Genomic DNA, 18716 nt, shown 5'->3' on the forward strand with positions numbered 1-18716 from the left:
GGTGCAATGAGACCTGGGTGTCATGGTTCATCAGTCATTGAAAGTTGGCATGCAGGCACAGCAGGCGGTGAAGAAGACATATGGTATGTTGTTGGCCTTCATAGCTAAGGGATTTGAGTATAGGAGCAGGGAAGTCTTACTGCAGTTGTACAGGGCCTTGGTGAGGCCTCATCTGGAATATTGTGTTCAGTTTTGGTCTCCTAAACTGAGGAAGGACGTTCTTGCTATTGAGGGAGTGCAGCGAAGGTTCACCAGACTGATTCCAGGGATGCCTGGACTGACATATGAGGAGAGACTGGATCGACTGGGCCTTTATTCGCTGGAGTTTAGAAGGATGCGAGGGGATCTCATCGAAACGTATAAGATTCTGACGGGACTGGACAGGTTAGATGCGGGAAGAATGTTCCTGATGTTAAGGACCAGGGGACATAGTCTTAGGATAAGGGGTAGGCCATTTAGGACTGAGATGAGGAGAAACTTCTTCATTCAGAGAGTTGTTAACCTGTGGAATTCCCTGCCGCAGAGAGTTGTTGATGCCAGTTCATTGGATATATTCAAGAGGGTGTTAGATATGGCCCTTACGGCTAAAGGGATCAAGAGGTATGGAGGGTATGCAGGAAAGGGGTACTGAGGGAATGATCAGCCATGATCTTATTGAATGGCGGTGCAGACTCGAAGAGCCAAATGGCCTACTCCTGCACCTATTTTCTATGTTTCTATGTTTCTATGTCTCTCTCAGGATGACAGCACATGTCTTCCCACCACTCGCTAGTGCCCTTGCTGTTGCCTGTCAGCCAGCCCAGACTGCTGCTGTCCATGCCGTGATGGTGCAGTCCAGAGCTGCTTGAGGTCGCCCTGCAAGGCCATCTGCAGTCTTCCCCACTGAACGTCAGCAGCCTTCCACCAACCATACTGCAGCCACTGAGGTAGTACTGCTGAGAAGCACTGGGACAGGCAAAAATACACAGATCACAGACACTAAGAGAACGCACAGGGTGATTGGTTGAGTTTGAATGAAATATTGAAATGGTTTGATTCATAAAATTGGTTTGGAATGTTTGTTTTGTTGCAGCATTGTAGCATTGTGGCCAAGAGGACGCTGTGATGGTCAGTAACAGAGGGAAGGTAAGGTGTGGGATTGTTATTGAATGTGGGGTTGTGTTCACTGATACCAAAGTCAAATGAGTTGATCAAGGACAGTCCGGACAAAAACGGGCTGACTCAATTGTCTCCTCCCTTCCGCATCCTCCTCGTCGGCTTCCTCCTTGTTCCCGTCTGTTCCCTCCTCCTTCTCTTCCTCCTCCTCCTCTTCCTTATCCTTCTCCTCAGCTGGTCGCCATAGGCCTGGTGGCAAGGGCTGTGCCCTCATCAGGGCGAGGTTCTGGATCAGGCAGCAGACCACGACCAATCTTGAGATGTGCTCTGGTGAGTACTGCAGGGCTGCTCCAGAGTGGTCCAGACAGCGGACGTATTGTTTAAGGATGCCAATGGTCTGCTCTATCAGATTCCGTGTGGCATCATGGCTCTCATTATATGCATGCTGCCCGTGCGTGCGTGGGTTGCGCAGAGGAGTTGAAATCCAGGCGGTCAGCGGATAGCCCTTGTCGCCCAGTGGCCACCCTCTGGTTTATCGCGGTGGCTCAAATACTGATGGAACAGTGGACTGCCGCAGAATTAAGGCATCATAACAGCTGGCAGAATTGATCTGCATGATAATAAGAACATAAGAACATAAGAAATAGGAGCAGGAATAGGCCATATGGCCCCTCAAGCCTGCTCTGCATCAATAAGATCATGGCTGATCTGATCATGGACTCAGTTCCACTGCCCTGCCCGCTCCCCATAACCCTTCATCCCCCCATCGCTCAAGAAACTGTCTATTTCGGTCTTAAATGTATTTAATGTCCCAGCTTCCACAGCTCTCTGAGGCAGCGAATTCCACAGATTCACAACCCTCTGAGAGAAGAAATTTCTCCTCATCTCAGTTCTAAATGGGTGGCCCCTTATTCTAAGATCATGCCCTCTAGTTCTAGTCTCCCCCATCAGTGGAAACATCCTCTCTGCATCCACCTTGTCAAGCCCCATCATAATCTTATATGTTTCTATGATGAGCTGCATATGGTTGCACACCATACTCAGCCAGTCATTGAGGGAGTGGAATCTATTCTGGCTGAGGTACATTTCTGAATTGAGACACGGCGCCAGCAAAGTGACATGTCAGCATCAATGGCACTCTGACAAGAGAGAATGGAATGTATTCAGCTCCCTTTGCATAAAGAGCCTCACTCACCTCTCTGGCCAACTGGGAGATGGCACAGATGCCGCCTGCTGCTGTCTGGAAGGAGCCCAATGCAAAGTAGTTCAAGGCCATGGTCACCTTTACTGTCGCTGGCAATGCCTTCCTCAGCCTGGACTGAGTCTGTAGGTCTGCCTGGAGCGAGTGGCAGATGTCAATGACCACCTCTTTAGTGAAACGGAGACATTGCATGCACTGTTCCTCACTGAGGTTGAGGTAGAAGAATTACTCCCTGAAGACTCTGGGTGGATGTGGCCTCCTGCTGAAAGCCCTTCTCCCCTTGCCTCTTCTAGCAGCTTGTCCTGCTCTGTGTTGCCTCTGCTCATTCGCCCTATCGTGCCGCAGGCCAAGGGGGTTGCAAACTGCGGTACCGACGTCTGGGAGCAACTGGTCTGAGCAGACGCCTTGCAAGTCAGTGCCAAGTCCTTGAGCAGGTGCCACACCACTCCGTGTAGACTTTAGACAACTTTAAAGAAATCTAGAAAACACCAAACACTTCGACAAACTCAGTGCCTTATCAAAACCAATCAGCACCGAACCTGTCGGCAGGTGACGCTCCCTTTAGATATCGCTGGTGCGCGGGCCTTCCTGCTGCTGGACACACGTTCAGCTGTACGAGGCTCAGAGAGGGTGTTAGCTCCAGTGTCGAGGTCGGAAATGGGCATTGACATCACGGTCTGCGCACTCTGCACACGTACGGCACTCGCTCCGAGCGCCGCCGCTCGTGCCCTCGCCAAAATGGCGTCTGAAGCAGCCCGCAACACAAGTGTGCACCAGCTGCTTGCCCGCCGGTTTCAAACCACACTGGCACCCTTGGTGCCCAAACAACAGGCGTTAACATGACCAAATCATTCACCCTTATTCTTTGCAATGAGAGAGCACGGTGATGAACATAAGAACATAAGAAATAGGAGCAGGAGTAGGCCATATGGCCCCTCGAGCCTGCTCCGCCATTCAATACAATCAAGGCTTATCCGATCACGGACTCAGCTCCACTTCCCTGCCCGCTCCCCATAATCCCTTATTCCCTTATCAGTTAAGAAACTGTCTATCTCTGTCTTAAATTTAGTCAATGAACCAGCTTCCACAGCTCTCTGAGGCAGCGAATTCCACAGATTTACAACCCGCTGAGAGAAGAAATTACTCCTCATCTCAGTTTTAAATGGGCAGTCCCTTATTCGAAGATTATGCCCTCTAGTTCTAGTCTCCCCTATCAGTGGAAACATCCTCTCTGCATCCACCTTCTCAAGCCCCCTCATAATCTTATACGTTTCGCTAAGATCACCTCTCATTCTTCTGAATTCCAATGAGTAGAGGCCCAACCTACTCAACCTTTCTTCATAAGTCAACCCCCTCATCTCGGAATCAACCTTGTGAACCTTCTCTGAATTGCCTCCAAAGCAAGTATATCCTTTCGTAAATATGGAAACCAAAACTGCACGCAGTATTCCAGATGTGGCCTCACCAATACCCTGTATAGCTGTAGCAAGACTTCCCTGCTTTTATACTCCATCCGCTTTGCAATAAAGGCCAAGATTCCATTGGCCTTCCTGATCACTTGCTGTACCTGAATACTAACCTTTTGTGTTTCATGCACAAGTACCCCCAGGTCCCGCTGTACTGCAGCACTTTGCAATCTTTCTCCATTTAAATAATAACTTGCTCTTTGATTTTTTTCTCCCAAAATGCATGACCACACACTTTCCAACATTATACTCCATCTGCCAAATTTTTGCCCACTCACTTATCCTGTCTATGTCCTTTTGCATATTTTGTGTGTCCTCCTCACACATTGCTTTTCCTCTCATCTTTGTATCGTGGGCAAACTTAGTTACGTTACACTCAGTCCCTTCTTCCAAGTCATTAATATAGATTGTAAATAGTTGGAGTCCCAGCACTGATCCCTGCGGCACCCCACTAGTTACTGATTGCCAACCCGAGAATGAACCATTTATCCCGACTCTCTGTTTTCTGTTCGATAGCTAATCCTCTATCCATGCTAATATATTACCCCCAACCTCGTGAACTTTTATCTTGTGCGGTAACCTTTTATGTGGCACCTGGTCAAATGCCTTCTGGAAGTCCAAATACACCACATCTACTGGTTCCTCCTTATCCACCGTGTTTGTTACATCCTCAAAGAATTCCAGCAAATTTGTCAAACATGACTTCCCCTTCATAAATCCATGCTGACTCTGCCTGACCGAATTATGCTTTTCCAAATGTCCTGCTACTGTTTCTTTAATAATGGACTCCAACATTTTCCCAACCACAGATGTTACGCTGACTGGTCTATAGTTTCCTGCTTTTTGTCTGCCTCCTTTTTAAAATCTGCTGGGAGCTCCCCACAATCCAGGGAATTTTGGTAAATTACAACCAATGCATCCACTATCACTGCCGCTACTTCTCTTAAGACCCTAGGATGCAAGCCATCAGGTCCAGGGGATTTATCTGCCTTTAGTCCCATTATCTTACTGAATTCCACCTCCTTAGTTATTGTGATTGTGTTAAGTTCCCCCTCCCCCCACCCCCCCATAGCCCATTGACTATCCACTGTAGGAATCCGAGTGGCAATGCATTTTTCCTCACCCAGGTGTCTGCATCCATCCCACGATTATAATGCTTGCAGCTGCTGGCTCCCTTTAAACACTGCTCATTCCAAAGTTGGCAATTCCGACAGTAACCTGGGCAATTTGCCAGCATCAGAGGCAAAATGAAACGATAAGAAATTCTTTCAGTCCTTCAATACTAAGGGGCAGCAAGAGAAAAGCTGAGAAGCATCAAAGATGGGTGTTAGACTGAAACCAGAAACGAACACAAGATTTTGTAAATGATTACTTCCTGCAATTACTTACAAGGAAAGACATGATCAACATGTCCTCCCCAAGCAGAGATAGCCTGGGCAAAATTAATGACTTCAGCGCAAAGAGAAGAAATATGGGCTCAAAACAAATCAATCCAAGGGTCAGGTAGTAATCATCCAGAGTGCAAAGTGAGACTAGAATTGGCCTTTGTGAGGCATGGACAATCATAATAAGTGAGTCACTGGACACTGGGGAGGTACCAGTAGATTGGAAACTGGCTCATATGGTGCCCATATTCAAAGAAGGTGACACAGGCAACTACGTACACATTGGGCCTACATCGATTCTGTGTAAAATAACAGAATTGAGAGAATCAGGAGTAAACTTGAGGATTATCTGTACAAGTATAATCTGGGAAACAGCAATCAGTAAGGATTACGGCACGGACACGATGGGCCGAAAGGCCTCCTTCTGCACCGTAAATTTCAATTATTCTATGATTAAGAACGGGAAGATCCTACCCGACCTCCTCGACAACTTTAAGAAAGTGACAACACAAATAGGGCTAGACTTTCGGCTTCATTGTCACCGATTTTCTCGGCATTACAACTGGTTTTCCGCCCGGCGAACATTTCCACGCAAGTTTTTGCCTTTGACATCTGAAGTCGCCCGCTGGGGCCAGACCACCCACATGCAATGGCGAGAACAACCACCAGGGCGTACATTTGGCCTGAACCACCGACGTCCAGATCGGCGAGAGACCCGTTTATTGTAAACGCTGCTTAAGCAGGGCGTTAAGTGGGGGGGGGGGGGGGGGGACCTTGAGAAGAAATGTAAGTTACAGGTTCTTTATTTATGAGTGTAAAATTTTAAAATGGCGATTAGGTTTAAAACTGTCTTAGGAATGCTTTGTATGGTTTACTTTTAATGATAATTTCTTTTAAAGTGATCCCCCCTCCCTCGGCCCAACCACAGCCTCGGACTAAATTTTACTACGTACTGTCCATTCCGGTAACGACCGCCCATGTTGCTAACTTTCCACTTACCCGCCGACAATGAGTATGCCATGCCCATTTTATCGCTGCCGATTAGTTTTATTGACTTTAAACATAAAAATGCAAATTCTCGCCAGCTTTTCTCGCCGAACGTTAGCAGTTCTTCTCAGCGGGCTTTTAGGGCAAGTCGAGCCCGTGGACTGTGGAAAAGCATTGCACCAAGCTGCAGGGATCAAGGTAAATCTAGGTAGTCAATAAGAAACTGGGTGAACGGTAGAAAACACTGGGCCGCTAATGTGCGGTCAGCGGCGATGTGACGCCAAGCACCCCTGACCTCGAAGAAAGCTGCCCACAGAGAGCTTGCGATCTCGATCTTGTGGCAAAAATGTTCGGTTTCTTGTCATGCCATTGATTGAAGCGTTGTCGGCAGGGTATTCCTAGCACGGTGCAGCAGTGACTGCATTAAGCTGTCTAAAGCAGCCAATCACATTGAAGAATTCTCACGGACAGAAATCCAAGAAATGAAAAGCACTGATTATCTGCACTTTAAAAGAAATGTTAAGTGATAGCAAAATAAAGATTGGGACACACACATGGGGTTAAGGTAGAAGCTGAAATAGCAAGGACAAACTTTTTGAAAAATCTAGCAATTTTTATCATAATGGAGAAATTTGCTTTTCCACAAATATAAAAAGTAGCTTTTCAGGGCCAGAACGGTTGTTTAGCAGTCAATGTGCTGTTCATCATCATAGGCACATTCAGAGTCTGAACTCCAAGTCATAGTCAACATCTTCACTGAGGCATATGAAAGCATGGGCCTTACACTAAATATGCTATTAAAACCCTAGTTACACGTATTCCAACAAGGCTTAACATCGAATGGGCTGTTTAACAGCGATATTACCGCGGAAAAGCGCAAGTTTTCTCGAGTTCCACTGAATGCCGGCTATGGGTGGGGGGAAAGGAGTGGGGCGGGGTGGGGAGTGGGGGATTTCAGAGCAGGGAATGACTGACCCCAACTTCAGGATTTCTGCATTTAGATGCACGCGCGCTAAATCCTGAAGTTGTGGTCAGTTTCAGCAAATGCTGACAGTTTGCTGTCATTACCCACTGCAAGATCCGGGCCAATGGGTACTTGTTCGAGGGAATAGTCCAGAAATTGCAGTCAGAGGCTTCCAGATGCCTCCGACCTGAAACATTTCTACGAATATACCTGGTGGTCCCGGAGTTTTCGGAGAATTGTGTCTGGGCCTCTACGTGAAGGCCTGCGTTGAGGTTCACGTATCCCAGTGACGTATGCACTTCACACGTGTCCCTGGGATCACGTGAGCCGGCCCAACCAATCAGAGTAGGGATATTCCCACTCATCCTTATGGTGATTCCATGGAACTCACCATAGGTATGAATGGGAATACTCCAAAGACACACAAGCACTTAAAATTTAAAAAAATCACACATATAAAATGAATCAAAATGGAATTTAATTATTTAAAACAAAAATTTAGTTTTTTGAAAAATAAATTTACAGATTTTAAAGGGTCTAAAATTAAACTTACCTTATTTAGTACAATTTAAAATGTTTAACTTATTGAAAAAAAATGTGTTTCCTGTTCTTTAAAAGTCTTGCACTGATAAAAGCAGACCTTACGCCTGCTTTTATCAGTTGTATGAATTTCAAAGGCAGTCACTGAGCAGAACTTAGGCAAATAGCTTACTTCCAGAGGCATGCGATCTGTCGAGAGGGTTCTTGTCAGATTGCAAGGTCCGGATTTAGGTGCATGTACACCTCGTACGCGCCTCTAGGAGCTACGAATTCAGGGCCATAATGTTTGAGGGGGAAAAGTCCCGAGCAGGGTGGTCCCATGATCGATGTTGGGATCACTTCTGTTTATAATTTAGATCGATGAATAGAGGGGAATTTTCTTGGGTGTCAGTAGGTGCGATCGGTGGCCGGTAGGGTTGGAAAATATATTTTTTTGTCAACGGGTCAGGACCCCGCTGTTAACCCACCGCCACGCGACTTTTGCAAATGTTGGTTCTGTCAGCGCTGAGCAACCCGACACACAGTGGCGGGGGAAGCAAATCAGGTAATTATGACTGTGTTGATAGGATTAGCAACTATTTTCAGCTCACCTTCGAAGTTTATTAGGTTGCCATGGGGTCCATGCTGCTCGGGGATCACGTCAGGTAAACAGATCTGGAATTGAATGGCCATGGAATCATCTCATTACTCAACTGCTGGAAATGTGCTATAAAAGATAAAAGCTCCCATCTCACAGTTGCTTACTTTACAAGCTCGGAAGCTTACTGCATTTGGAAGAGAGATTGAGCTTTATGCAGGATGCAAGTGCTTGGAGCAAACACTCTCTCCAGTGTCACCTCATTGAAACAACCTCTCTCACCATTGACAGATCGCTTCTGTCATTTCAAGTTCGCCTGCCATCTATTACAACAGAATGGGTATGGTTTATAGTCTCTCACCTTGGTCCTCAAAATCTGACCACGATCAGCCGCAGCACCAGCAGCACCAACAAGACCGCCGCCTTCTCCTCAACCACCTGATGCTGCACAGGACAGAGGGCACCAGTGCAGGGCTGCTCCACGCCGGAGGCGATACCCCAACACAGGGTATACAGGCAGAGGATGGGCTTCCTGGACATGACTGAGCAGCAGCGCCAAAGGAGGCTCGGCTACATCGCCAGATCGTCACAGATATTTGCAACTTGTTGGAGCAGGACCTGCAGCCCAGAGGAAGGGGTGGACACCCCTTGGCAGTAGTTGTCAAAGTCACCCTTTCCCTCAACTTCTTCGCCTCAGGCTCCTTCCAGGCATGTGCAGCAGACATTGGCGGCATCTCGCAGTCGGCCGCCCACAGATGCATCACACAGGTCATCGATGCCCACTTTGACAAGTCCACCAATTATATCTACTTTTCCACTGAGTGTTACTGAGCGGGCAGTCGGCTTTGCGGCTCTGGCTGGCTTCCCACGGGTGCAGGGCATCATCGACTGCTTACATGTGGTCTTCAGGGCACCCATCATAAGTTCACCTTCCCTTAGCTCTTCACACCTCCAAACAGACTTAACCTCTGGCTGCTTGGAGACAAGGGCTATGCACTGAAGACGTGGCTAATGACACCTTTGAGGAGGCCAATAAATTAGTCTGAGGAACATTGTAATCAAATCCACATTTCCAGCAGAAATGTCATAGAGCAGACAATAGGGTTGGTCAAAATGCGTTTCAGATATCTTAACATCTGGAGGAAATCTTCAGTATGCACCAGTCAGCGTCTCCAGAATCATCGTGATCTGCAGTGCCCTGCACAACATAGCGCAGCAGTAAGGATTAGCGCTGCATGAGGAGCAAGACTTTGAGCGCACAGCCTCGTCGGAGGAGGAGGAGGAGCAGCCTGAGATGGAAGACGAGGATGAGGAAGACCAGGCGGAGCGAGCGGTCCAGAGTCCACATGTACATGACCACATTACTGTCCATCAGGCTAGGGATGGCTTCATCATGGCCAGATTAACTTAACTTTATGCAGCACATCCATGTGGCTGATACGTGCATAGCCAGGTTGGCTTCACCCCACCCTAACACCATAAAGCATCCCTACAATGCCCAAGCCATTCCTTTCATACTCATGACCATTGCGGAGGGTAACACTTTATCTCACCATGCACTGCAACTCACGGAGCCACTTCAAAAGGTGCACACAAATCTGTCCAAGAATGCAAAGTGTAAAAAATGAAGGTTTCAATGTTTGACATCACATTAACAGAAACTTTACATGAACATTGCATAAAACACCCAAGTGCCTACCCTTGTGTGTTGTTAGTCGGTATGATTGCACTCAGTCAGTCATAGGCTGTACCTCGTATCAAGGATGACTTGCTTCCATGCCAAAAAAGGCATGAGTTCACAGGTGTTTCAATGAAGGATCTAATATTCCAGGACCCGGACTATATCCTGAAGGGCGGAAGACGCCTGTGCGTGGAATTTTTTAACGTGTGATGGCCATTGCACATGAGCCACCACACGGGCTTGACAGAGCTAGGTCTTGGTCCACTGGCAAGGATCACCCAAGACGACTGGAGACCTGCTCTGCTGCACGGACCTAGTGCGTACACATATCGCAGTGGGCCCTCCTGGGCCCTCGTCTCTCCTGGGCCCCGATTACATAAGAACAAAAGTGAGAAGGAGGAACTGAAGGAAATCCTTATTAGGCGGGAAATTGTGTTAGGGAAATTGATGGGATTGAAGGCCGATAAATCCCCGGGGCCTGATAGTCTGCATCCCAGCGTACTTAAGGAAGTGGCCCTAGAAATAGTGGATGCATTGGTAATCATTTTCCAACAGTCTATCGACTCTGGATCAGTTCCTATGGACTGGAGGGTAGCCAATGTAACACCACTTTTTAAAAAAGGAGAAACAGAGAAAACAGGGAATTAAAGACCGGCTAGTCTGACGTCAGTAGTGCGGAAGATGTTGAAATCAATTATTAAAGATGAAATAGCAGCGCATTTGGAAAGCAGTGACAGGATCGGTCCAAGTCAGCATGGGTTTATAAAAGGGAAATCAGGCTTGGCAAATCTTCTAGAATTTTTTGAGGATGTAACTGGTAGAATGGACAAGGGAGAACCAGTGGATGTGGTGCATTTCGACTTTCAAAAGGCTTTTGACAAGGTCCCACACAAGAGATTGGTGTGCAAAATTAAAGCACATGGTATTGGGGGTAATGTACTGACGTGGATAGAGAACTGGTTGGCAGACAGGAAGCAGAGAGTCGGGATAAATGAGTCCTTTTCAGAATGGCAGGCAGTGACTAGTGGGGTGCCGCAGGGCTCAGTGCTGGGACCCCAGCTATTTTTAATATACATTAAGGATTTAGATGAAGAAATGAGTGTAATATCTCCAAGTTTACAGATGACACTAAGCTGGGTGGCGGTGTGAGCTGTGAGGAGGATGCTAAGAGGCTGCAGGTTTACTTGGACAGGTTAGGTGAGTGGGCAAATGCATGGCAGATGCAGTATAATGTGGATAAATGTGAGGTTATCCACTTTGGGGGCAAAAACACGAAGGCAGAATATTATCTGAATGGCGGCAGATTAGGAAAAGGGGAGGTGCAACAAGACCTGGCTGTCATGTTACATCATTCATTGAAAGTTGACATGCAGGTACAGCAGGCAGTGAAGAAGGCAAATGGTATGTTGGCCTTCATAGCTAGGGGATTTGAGTACAGAAGCAGGGAGGTCTTACTGCAGTTGTAAAGGGCCTTAGCGAGGCCTCACCTGGAATATTGTGTTCAGTTTTGGTCTGAGGGAGGATGTTCTTGCTATTGAGGGAGCGTAGCGAAAGTTCACCAGACTGATTCCCGGGATGGCAGGACTGACATATGAGGAGAGACTGGATCAACTGGGCCTGTATTCAATGGAGTTTAGAAGGATGAGAGGGGATCGCATAGAAACATATAACATTCTGATGGGACTGGACAGGTTAGATGCAGGAAGAATGTTCCCGATGTTGGGGATGTCCAGAACCAGGGGACATAGTCTAAGGATAAGGGGTAAGCCATTTAGGACTGAGATGAGGAGAAACTTCTTCACTCAGAGAGTTGTTAACCTGTGGAATTCCCTACCGCAAAGAGTTGTTGATGCCAGTTCATTGGATATATTCAAGAGGGAGTTAGATGTGACCCTTATCGCTAAAGGGATCAAGGGATATGGAGAGAAAGCAGGAAAGGGGTACTGAGGCGAATGATCAGCCATGATCTTATTGAATGGTGGTGCAGCCTCGAAGGGCTGAACGGCCTACTCCTGTACCTATTTTCTATGTTTCTATGTTTCTATAAGAAATAGGAGCAGGAGTAGGCCATACTGTTCCTCGAGCCTGCTCCGCCATTTAATACGATCATGGCTGATCCGATCATGGACTCAGCTTCACTTCCCTGCCCGCTCTCCATAACCCCTTATTCCCTTATCGGTTAAGAAACTGTCTATCCCTGTCTTAAATTTATTCAGTGTCCCAGTTTCCAGAGCTCTCTGAGGTAGCAAATTCCACAGATCCACAACCCTCTGAGAGAAGAAATTTCTCCTCATCTCAAAATTAAATGAGCGGCCCCTTATTCTAAGATCATGCCCTCTAGTTCTCGTCTCCCCTATCAGTGGAAACATACTCTCTGCATCCACCCTGTCAAGCCCCCTCATAACTTTATAAGTTTTGATAAGTTCACCTCTCATTCATCTGAACTCCCATGAGTAGAGGCCCAACCTACTCAACCTTTCCTCATAAGTCAAACCCCTCATCGCTGGAATCAACCTTGTGAACCTTCGCTGAACTGCCTCCAAAGCAAGTATATCCTTTCGTAAATATGGAAACCAAAACTGCACGCAGTATTCCAGGTGTGGCCTCACCAATACCCTGTACAGCTGTAGCAAGACTTCCCTGCTGTTATACGCCATCCCCTTTGCAATAAAGACCAAGATTCCATTGGCCTTCCTGATCACTTGCTGTACCTGCATACTATCCTTTTGTGTTTCATGCACAAGGTACCCCCAGGTCCCGCTGTACTGCGGCTCTTTGCAATTTTTCTCCATTTAAATAATAACTTGCTCTTTGACTTTTTTCTGCCAAAGTGCATGACATCACACTTTTCAACATTATACTCCATCTGCCAAATTTTTGCCCACTCACTTAGCCTGTCTATGCCCTTTTGTAGATTTTTTGTGTTCTCCTCATACAGTGCTTTTCCTTCCATCTTTGTATCATCGGCAAACTTGGCTACATTACACTCCGTCGCTTCCTCCAAGATCACGTCGCTCCGTGATCACTCGCCGCTCCCTCGCCCCCACCTCGCTGCTCCTTCGCCCCCACCTCGTCGCTCCTTCACCCCCACCTCGCCGCTCCTTCGCCCCCACCTCGCCGCTCCTGCTGTACCTGCCCACGCTCCAATCAGCGACCGGGACCTTGGTGACGTCCAATCCAGATGCCGTCTTTTCAGCCGTCGCCCTCCTGAACCCTCAAGCTTAGTGTTCGATTCCTACCAACAATTAATCACAACTCTCTTCAGAAAGTAATATACATTGCCAGACACTCAGCCCATTTTACCAACACAATGTGTAATTCATTAACTGGTTCAGAAAATGGGATCACTGTTATTTGTTGTAATGTGGCTATTAGCAGCAAGTCCGCAACCTTGGACACAAGAGGCACCAGTGTTACTTGTTATGGAATTTCTCAACTTGTTGATGGGGGCTTAAATGTGATTGCACAAGGGTGAAGGTGAATGTGAGGGGTGGTTAGTGAGATGGGGAAGTGATAATGTAGATAGAGAGGGATGGGTAGAGGCGCAAGGTAAGTTGGTGTGAGTAAGGATGTGCAGGAGTAGGGTAGGGAAGGCAGAGTAATGGGGATGTGATGAGTGGCACAGCAGGATGAGGTTGAGTGTGGCTTTGCAGTAATGTTTCATGATCCACTGAGATCATTGAAAGGTTTGCACCACTGCAGCCTGGTCCAGTTGATGACATCCCTGCTTGTGCTCTCCTGTGCAATGTGCAACCAGGCTACATTGGTGTCCTGGAGAGGTCTCTTCTGCCCATTGGAAGGAAAGAGAACCTCCCTGCATGGGAGTCATGGGAGAGCCTGGGTGCAGCTGTACACCTCTGTGCAGTGCTTGTCAGTGTTTGCACTGCTCCTGGGCATGGCCAAGGGGACCATCAACCGGTCCAGGCAGTGGGCAGTCGAGGGGGTCGTTCAGCCCGACTGCCTGCCTCTCTTCTGTTGGTACATTCGAGCCAGGGTATCCCTGGAGATGGAGTACGCGGTGTTCACTGGTACGCTCGCGGCCTTCCACAAGAGGTGGGACACCCAGGAACAGAATTTTAATTTAATTTGATAAAATTCCCAAGTTAATTTGGATTTTTGGTTCTAGTGCTCTTACAAAAAGGGGGCATTTGATTTTAAAGTTCTATCTAAAATAGTTGTCAGTGTTTGCAGCTCCTCAATGCTGTCGAACACTGTCAGCACAAATGTCAAAATAAATTTGCGCATGGTCCCTTTAAGAAAACCGGCTGATGACGCATCATCAAATGAGGCCATCAGATCCGCTTCCTTCAGTTGGCCATCAAACGCGCTGGGCGGGCTTAACAAGCCACATTAGGGGAAAATCACGTTCGACAGCGAGCTGGAGCCAGCAGCAAGGCCGGATTCCGCCACCAATGTCGCCCGTCAGTGATCTGCCAAGGATGGTGAAATCCTGCCTTAGATTCAGAAAATCAATGCAAATTGGTTATATTTGCAGATGATATCAAACTAGGAGTGGCAGTGGAATAAGAGAAGGCAGTTCAGAAGTTACTGATGAGTTGGACAAACATGCATGTGGCAGATAGCAGATGAAAATTCTGCAGGCAAGTATAAAATATAGGAAGGAAAATGGGTGACAGATGTACTCTATGAATGGTATTGAAATAGCCAAGGATGAAGTTGAAAGAGAATGAGGAGTCTTTCCCTAGTAATATTCTGGCATGAGTTTTCCTGAGGCCATATAAAGGCAGAATGGGTGGAATTTCCAGGAGTAGCCTAGGAACTACCTAGATATACCTCTTTGACATAGAGAAGGGATGTGGAATGCACACCTATGCTCTCCCACCGGAATTTAAGGAGGCCAATAAATGCGGCATAATCCCAGGGTCCACCAATATTCCTACTCTCTCATCAAGAGACAATCTTCTTTCCAGCCCTTCCCCAAACTAAGAAGTTCATGGCCAAAGTCGTGTGTGCCTCCTTGAATTCATTAGGATAACCAGCTGTAAAAATGGCTTTAAGTGGTCTATGAACATGGCTTTAAACCATGGCTCATGAGCTTTTAGCACCATTCTGAAATCGTAAATGAGCATAAAAGAACCAAGCACAGAAATCTAGGCCATTTATCTTTGAAATAGCATTTCAGCTGTTCAAGCAATACCATGATCATTTGGGTCAATCTTGTAGGTATGAGCCGCTCTACATACTGATATCCACAAAATGTATCCACCTGACATTCCACAAGCACAGTTCCACGTTCTTGCTATGAAAGATGGAGAGCCCCAGCAGCCTGTGCCAGGAAATAATAACTTGGTTAGCCTCATTTTTAACATACTTTAATTAAAGGAATCACTCTTGTTAAAAAAATTCGAACACATTGGCAGGAATTTTCATGCTGCGGGATTGGAGACGGGTCTGGAGTAAAATGTGCAGCAAATAGGAACAGGTCAGGAACACACCACCATCCCGCTTCCTCGTACCTTTCCATCGGGCACATTTGCCAGGGCAACACAGACCTGAACAGTAGAGGTGGACGACATAATTGACCTCATTCATCATAGGCAGTCCCTCGAAACGAGGATGACTTGCTTCCACGCCAAAAAAGGATGAGTTCACAGGTGTTTTAATGAAGAACCTAATATTCCAGATCCTGAACTACATCCTGAAGGGTGGAAGATGCCTGTGCGTGGATTTTTGGTCTGTGGCTCCCGTATTGGAATGTTCAGCCACCTAAGGACTCATTTCAGGAGTGGAAGCAAGTCTTCTTCGATTCTGAGGGACTGCCTATGATGATGATGAGCAATCCGTGCCATTGTGGATTGTCCAGTCTCTTCAGAGTTCGTAGTTTTCGGCTGCAATGTCTGAATTAACCCCTTACTGCCCAGTTCCCTTTGCGGGCTGTAATACAGTTCTGAATTTTTATATTTCATAGTTAAATTTTTACTGTTGGGGGGGAGGAACGGATCCTACACATTAGCGCAGGGCTACACCCTGCCGGAGTTGATATTCCCAACACAGGGTATACAGGCAGAGGATAAGCTTCCTCAACATGACTGAGCAGCATTGCCAAAGGAAGCTCAGGATATCGCGCCAGATCGCGCATACATTTGTAGCTGACTGGAACCAGACCTGCAGACCAGAGAATCCTTATGAATGGCTGTCAAGGTCACCTTGTTTGTCTCAGGCTCTTTCCAGGGATCTGCAGCAGACATTTGCGGCATCTCGCAGTTGGCCGCCCACAGATGTATCACACAGTTTACCGATGCCATGTTTGGCAAGTCAGCCAATGATATCAACTTTACGACTGATGAAGCCGGTGTTACTGAGCGGGTGCTGGACCTTTCCGCTCTGGCTTGGCTTCCTACGGGTGCAGGGCATACATGTGACCATCAAGGCAACCCCCATACCACCCAGGATTGTTTGTCAACAGCAAGGGCTTCCACTCTTTCTGTGATGTATGTAGCACTCAAATCACTGACTCCACACAGTCTGGTGTTGTAGTAACTGCTGTGACCGTAGTCCTTTGTTGTGCAACTCCAGAGTGCCTCTCAGGTGTGGTGGGCAGCCCTTTATACTCTGTCGAGCAGGTACTTTCAGGTCTCCCACCACAGCGCCCTCTGTGGTGTACCATTGTACTTATACATTTAATGTACCTGAACAATGCATAACACTTTCAATATGCAGCTCACCTGCAACCATTAAAAGATGATCATGCATGTGTCTTCAGATTCCCTGGCAGCTGTCATGACTCTTTTATCCTGCACCAGTCTACCCTCCCTTAGCTCTTTGCACCGCCAAATAGACTTACCAGCTGGCTGCCTGGATACAAGGGCTATCCACTGAAGACATGGCTCATGACACCTTGGGGAGGCCACGTGCTGAGGCCGAGGAGAGATATAATGAAAGCAGATGTGTCACAGAGAAGACAATGTGCTTCAGATGCCTTGACAGATCTGGAGGAGCCCTTCAGTATGCTCCAGCCAGAATATGTAGAATCATGGTCGCCTGCTGTGCGCTGCACAACATAGCGCATCAATGATGATTGGAGCTGCAGGATGAGCAAGGCACAGAGCACACAGCCTCGTCAGAGGAGGAGGAGGAGGCAGGAGGAACCTGAGGTCCAGATGCCAGTTGCACTTGAAGCACATTGCTGCCCGGGAGGCCAGGGATGGCCTCATCATGGCCAGATTTACTTAACTTCCTGTATTACACCTATATGGCTGCCACATGTTATGCCAGTTCCCTCCCCCACTCCCCCCCTCCACCCCAACCACACCATAAACCATCCCTGCAATAACCAAGCCATTCCTTTCACACTGACCCCCATTGCTGGAGGTAACATATGTCTAACCATTTACTACAACTCACTAAGCCTCTTCCAAAGTAGCAGATAAAAATGGGCATGACCGAGAAGTGGTGAAAATAAATAGTTTTATATGTGGCATAGGAGTAACGGAACCTTAACAATAACACTTCTTTAAACACCCATGTGCTTACCCTTGTGCATCTACTGCTGTGTCATTTTTCTTTTACCCGTGCTTCAATGAGGTGCAACCCCTGTGGCTTCAGCAGTGGTAGAGGCAGGCTCCTGCTGTGACTGCATAGACACTTTTGGCCGGATGTCCTCTGGGTTTTGGAGCCTCTGATGGTCGCGTCAAAGACTGCTCCTCCTGCGACTGTGCAGGAGTAGACTCGGCCTTTGTAATCCGAGGAGGCATCTGGGGCTCTGACTGAGAGGGAGGCAATGGCGGGGGGCCGTGAGCGCTTTGAGACGAGCCGCTACTTCCATGTCCCCTCTCTCCATCATCCCTCTCATGGGCCACCCGCACTTCCCTGCTACCAAGGAGCTGGAGAGCACCTTGCTGCACAGCAGTGGGGCCATGAGATCCCAAGTCTACGTTTCCATCCCTCATAGACAGGAGGTCTGTGTGCCTCTGCCATCTATGCTCCATAGAGACCATGTGCTCCTGTGAGTGACGCATTAGCAGCTCCATGCAGGTGTCCATCCTTTCCCTGGAGGAACCCACAGCCATCACCTGCGACAGGCTGGTGCTCATGTTCTCTGCAGCTTCACAGACATCGTGGTCACAAAACCTGTCAGAGCCGCTTCTACTTCTTGCTGCAGCTCTAGGATCGCCCTCTTTCTGGATGGCCCCCAAAGCTCAGCGTCTGCACGTGGCTGAGCAGAGCTGGGAGCATCCTGCACCCTCTGGCGAGGACTCCCCACTGCTGTCCCTGACACCACCTACTCTTGCTCACTTGTGAGTTGTGAGACACCAGGTGACAACACTTTTCTGTCTCGCTCAGGACCCACCGAGGTGTGCGTTTCTGCGCTGGGGCTGGCTGCGCTTATGTCTGGTGACGGTGCACCCTCAGAGGCTGGAGGCTCCTCTGAGGAGTCGTCTTCCTATTCCTCCTGCACAATGAGGGAAGGTGGGGGGGCGGTCTTGATGGATCTGTGGGAGAGTAAATAGCTGGTCTGGAAATATCATATGAAGAATGGATCATGATACCATTATGCAGATGATGAACATTCACTGGCTGCTGACATAGAAACATAGAAACAGAAAATAGGTGCAGGAGTAGGTCATTCGGCCCTTCAAGCCTGCACCACCATTCAATAAGATCATGGCTGATCATTCCCTCAGGACCCCTTTCCTGCTTTCTCTCCATACCCCTTGATCCCCTTAGTCGTAAGGGCCATATCTAACTCCCTCTTGAATATATCCAATGAACTGGCATCAACAACTCTCTGCTGCAGAGAATTCCACAGGTTAACAACTCTCTGAGTGAAGAAGTTTCACCTCATCTCAGTCCTAAATG

The sequence above is a fragment of the Pristiophorus japonicus genome, chromosome 14 (assembly GCF_044704955.1).
Source record: "Pristiophorus japonicus isolate sPriJap1 chromosome 14, sPriJap1.hap1, whole genome shotgun sequence".
In the NCBI taxonomy this organism is placed as follows: domain Eukaryota; kingdom Metazoa; phylum Chordata; class Chondrichthyes; family Pristiophoridae; genus Pristiophorus; species Pristiophorus japonicus.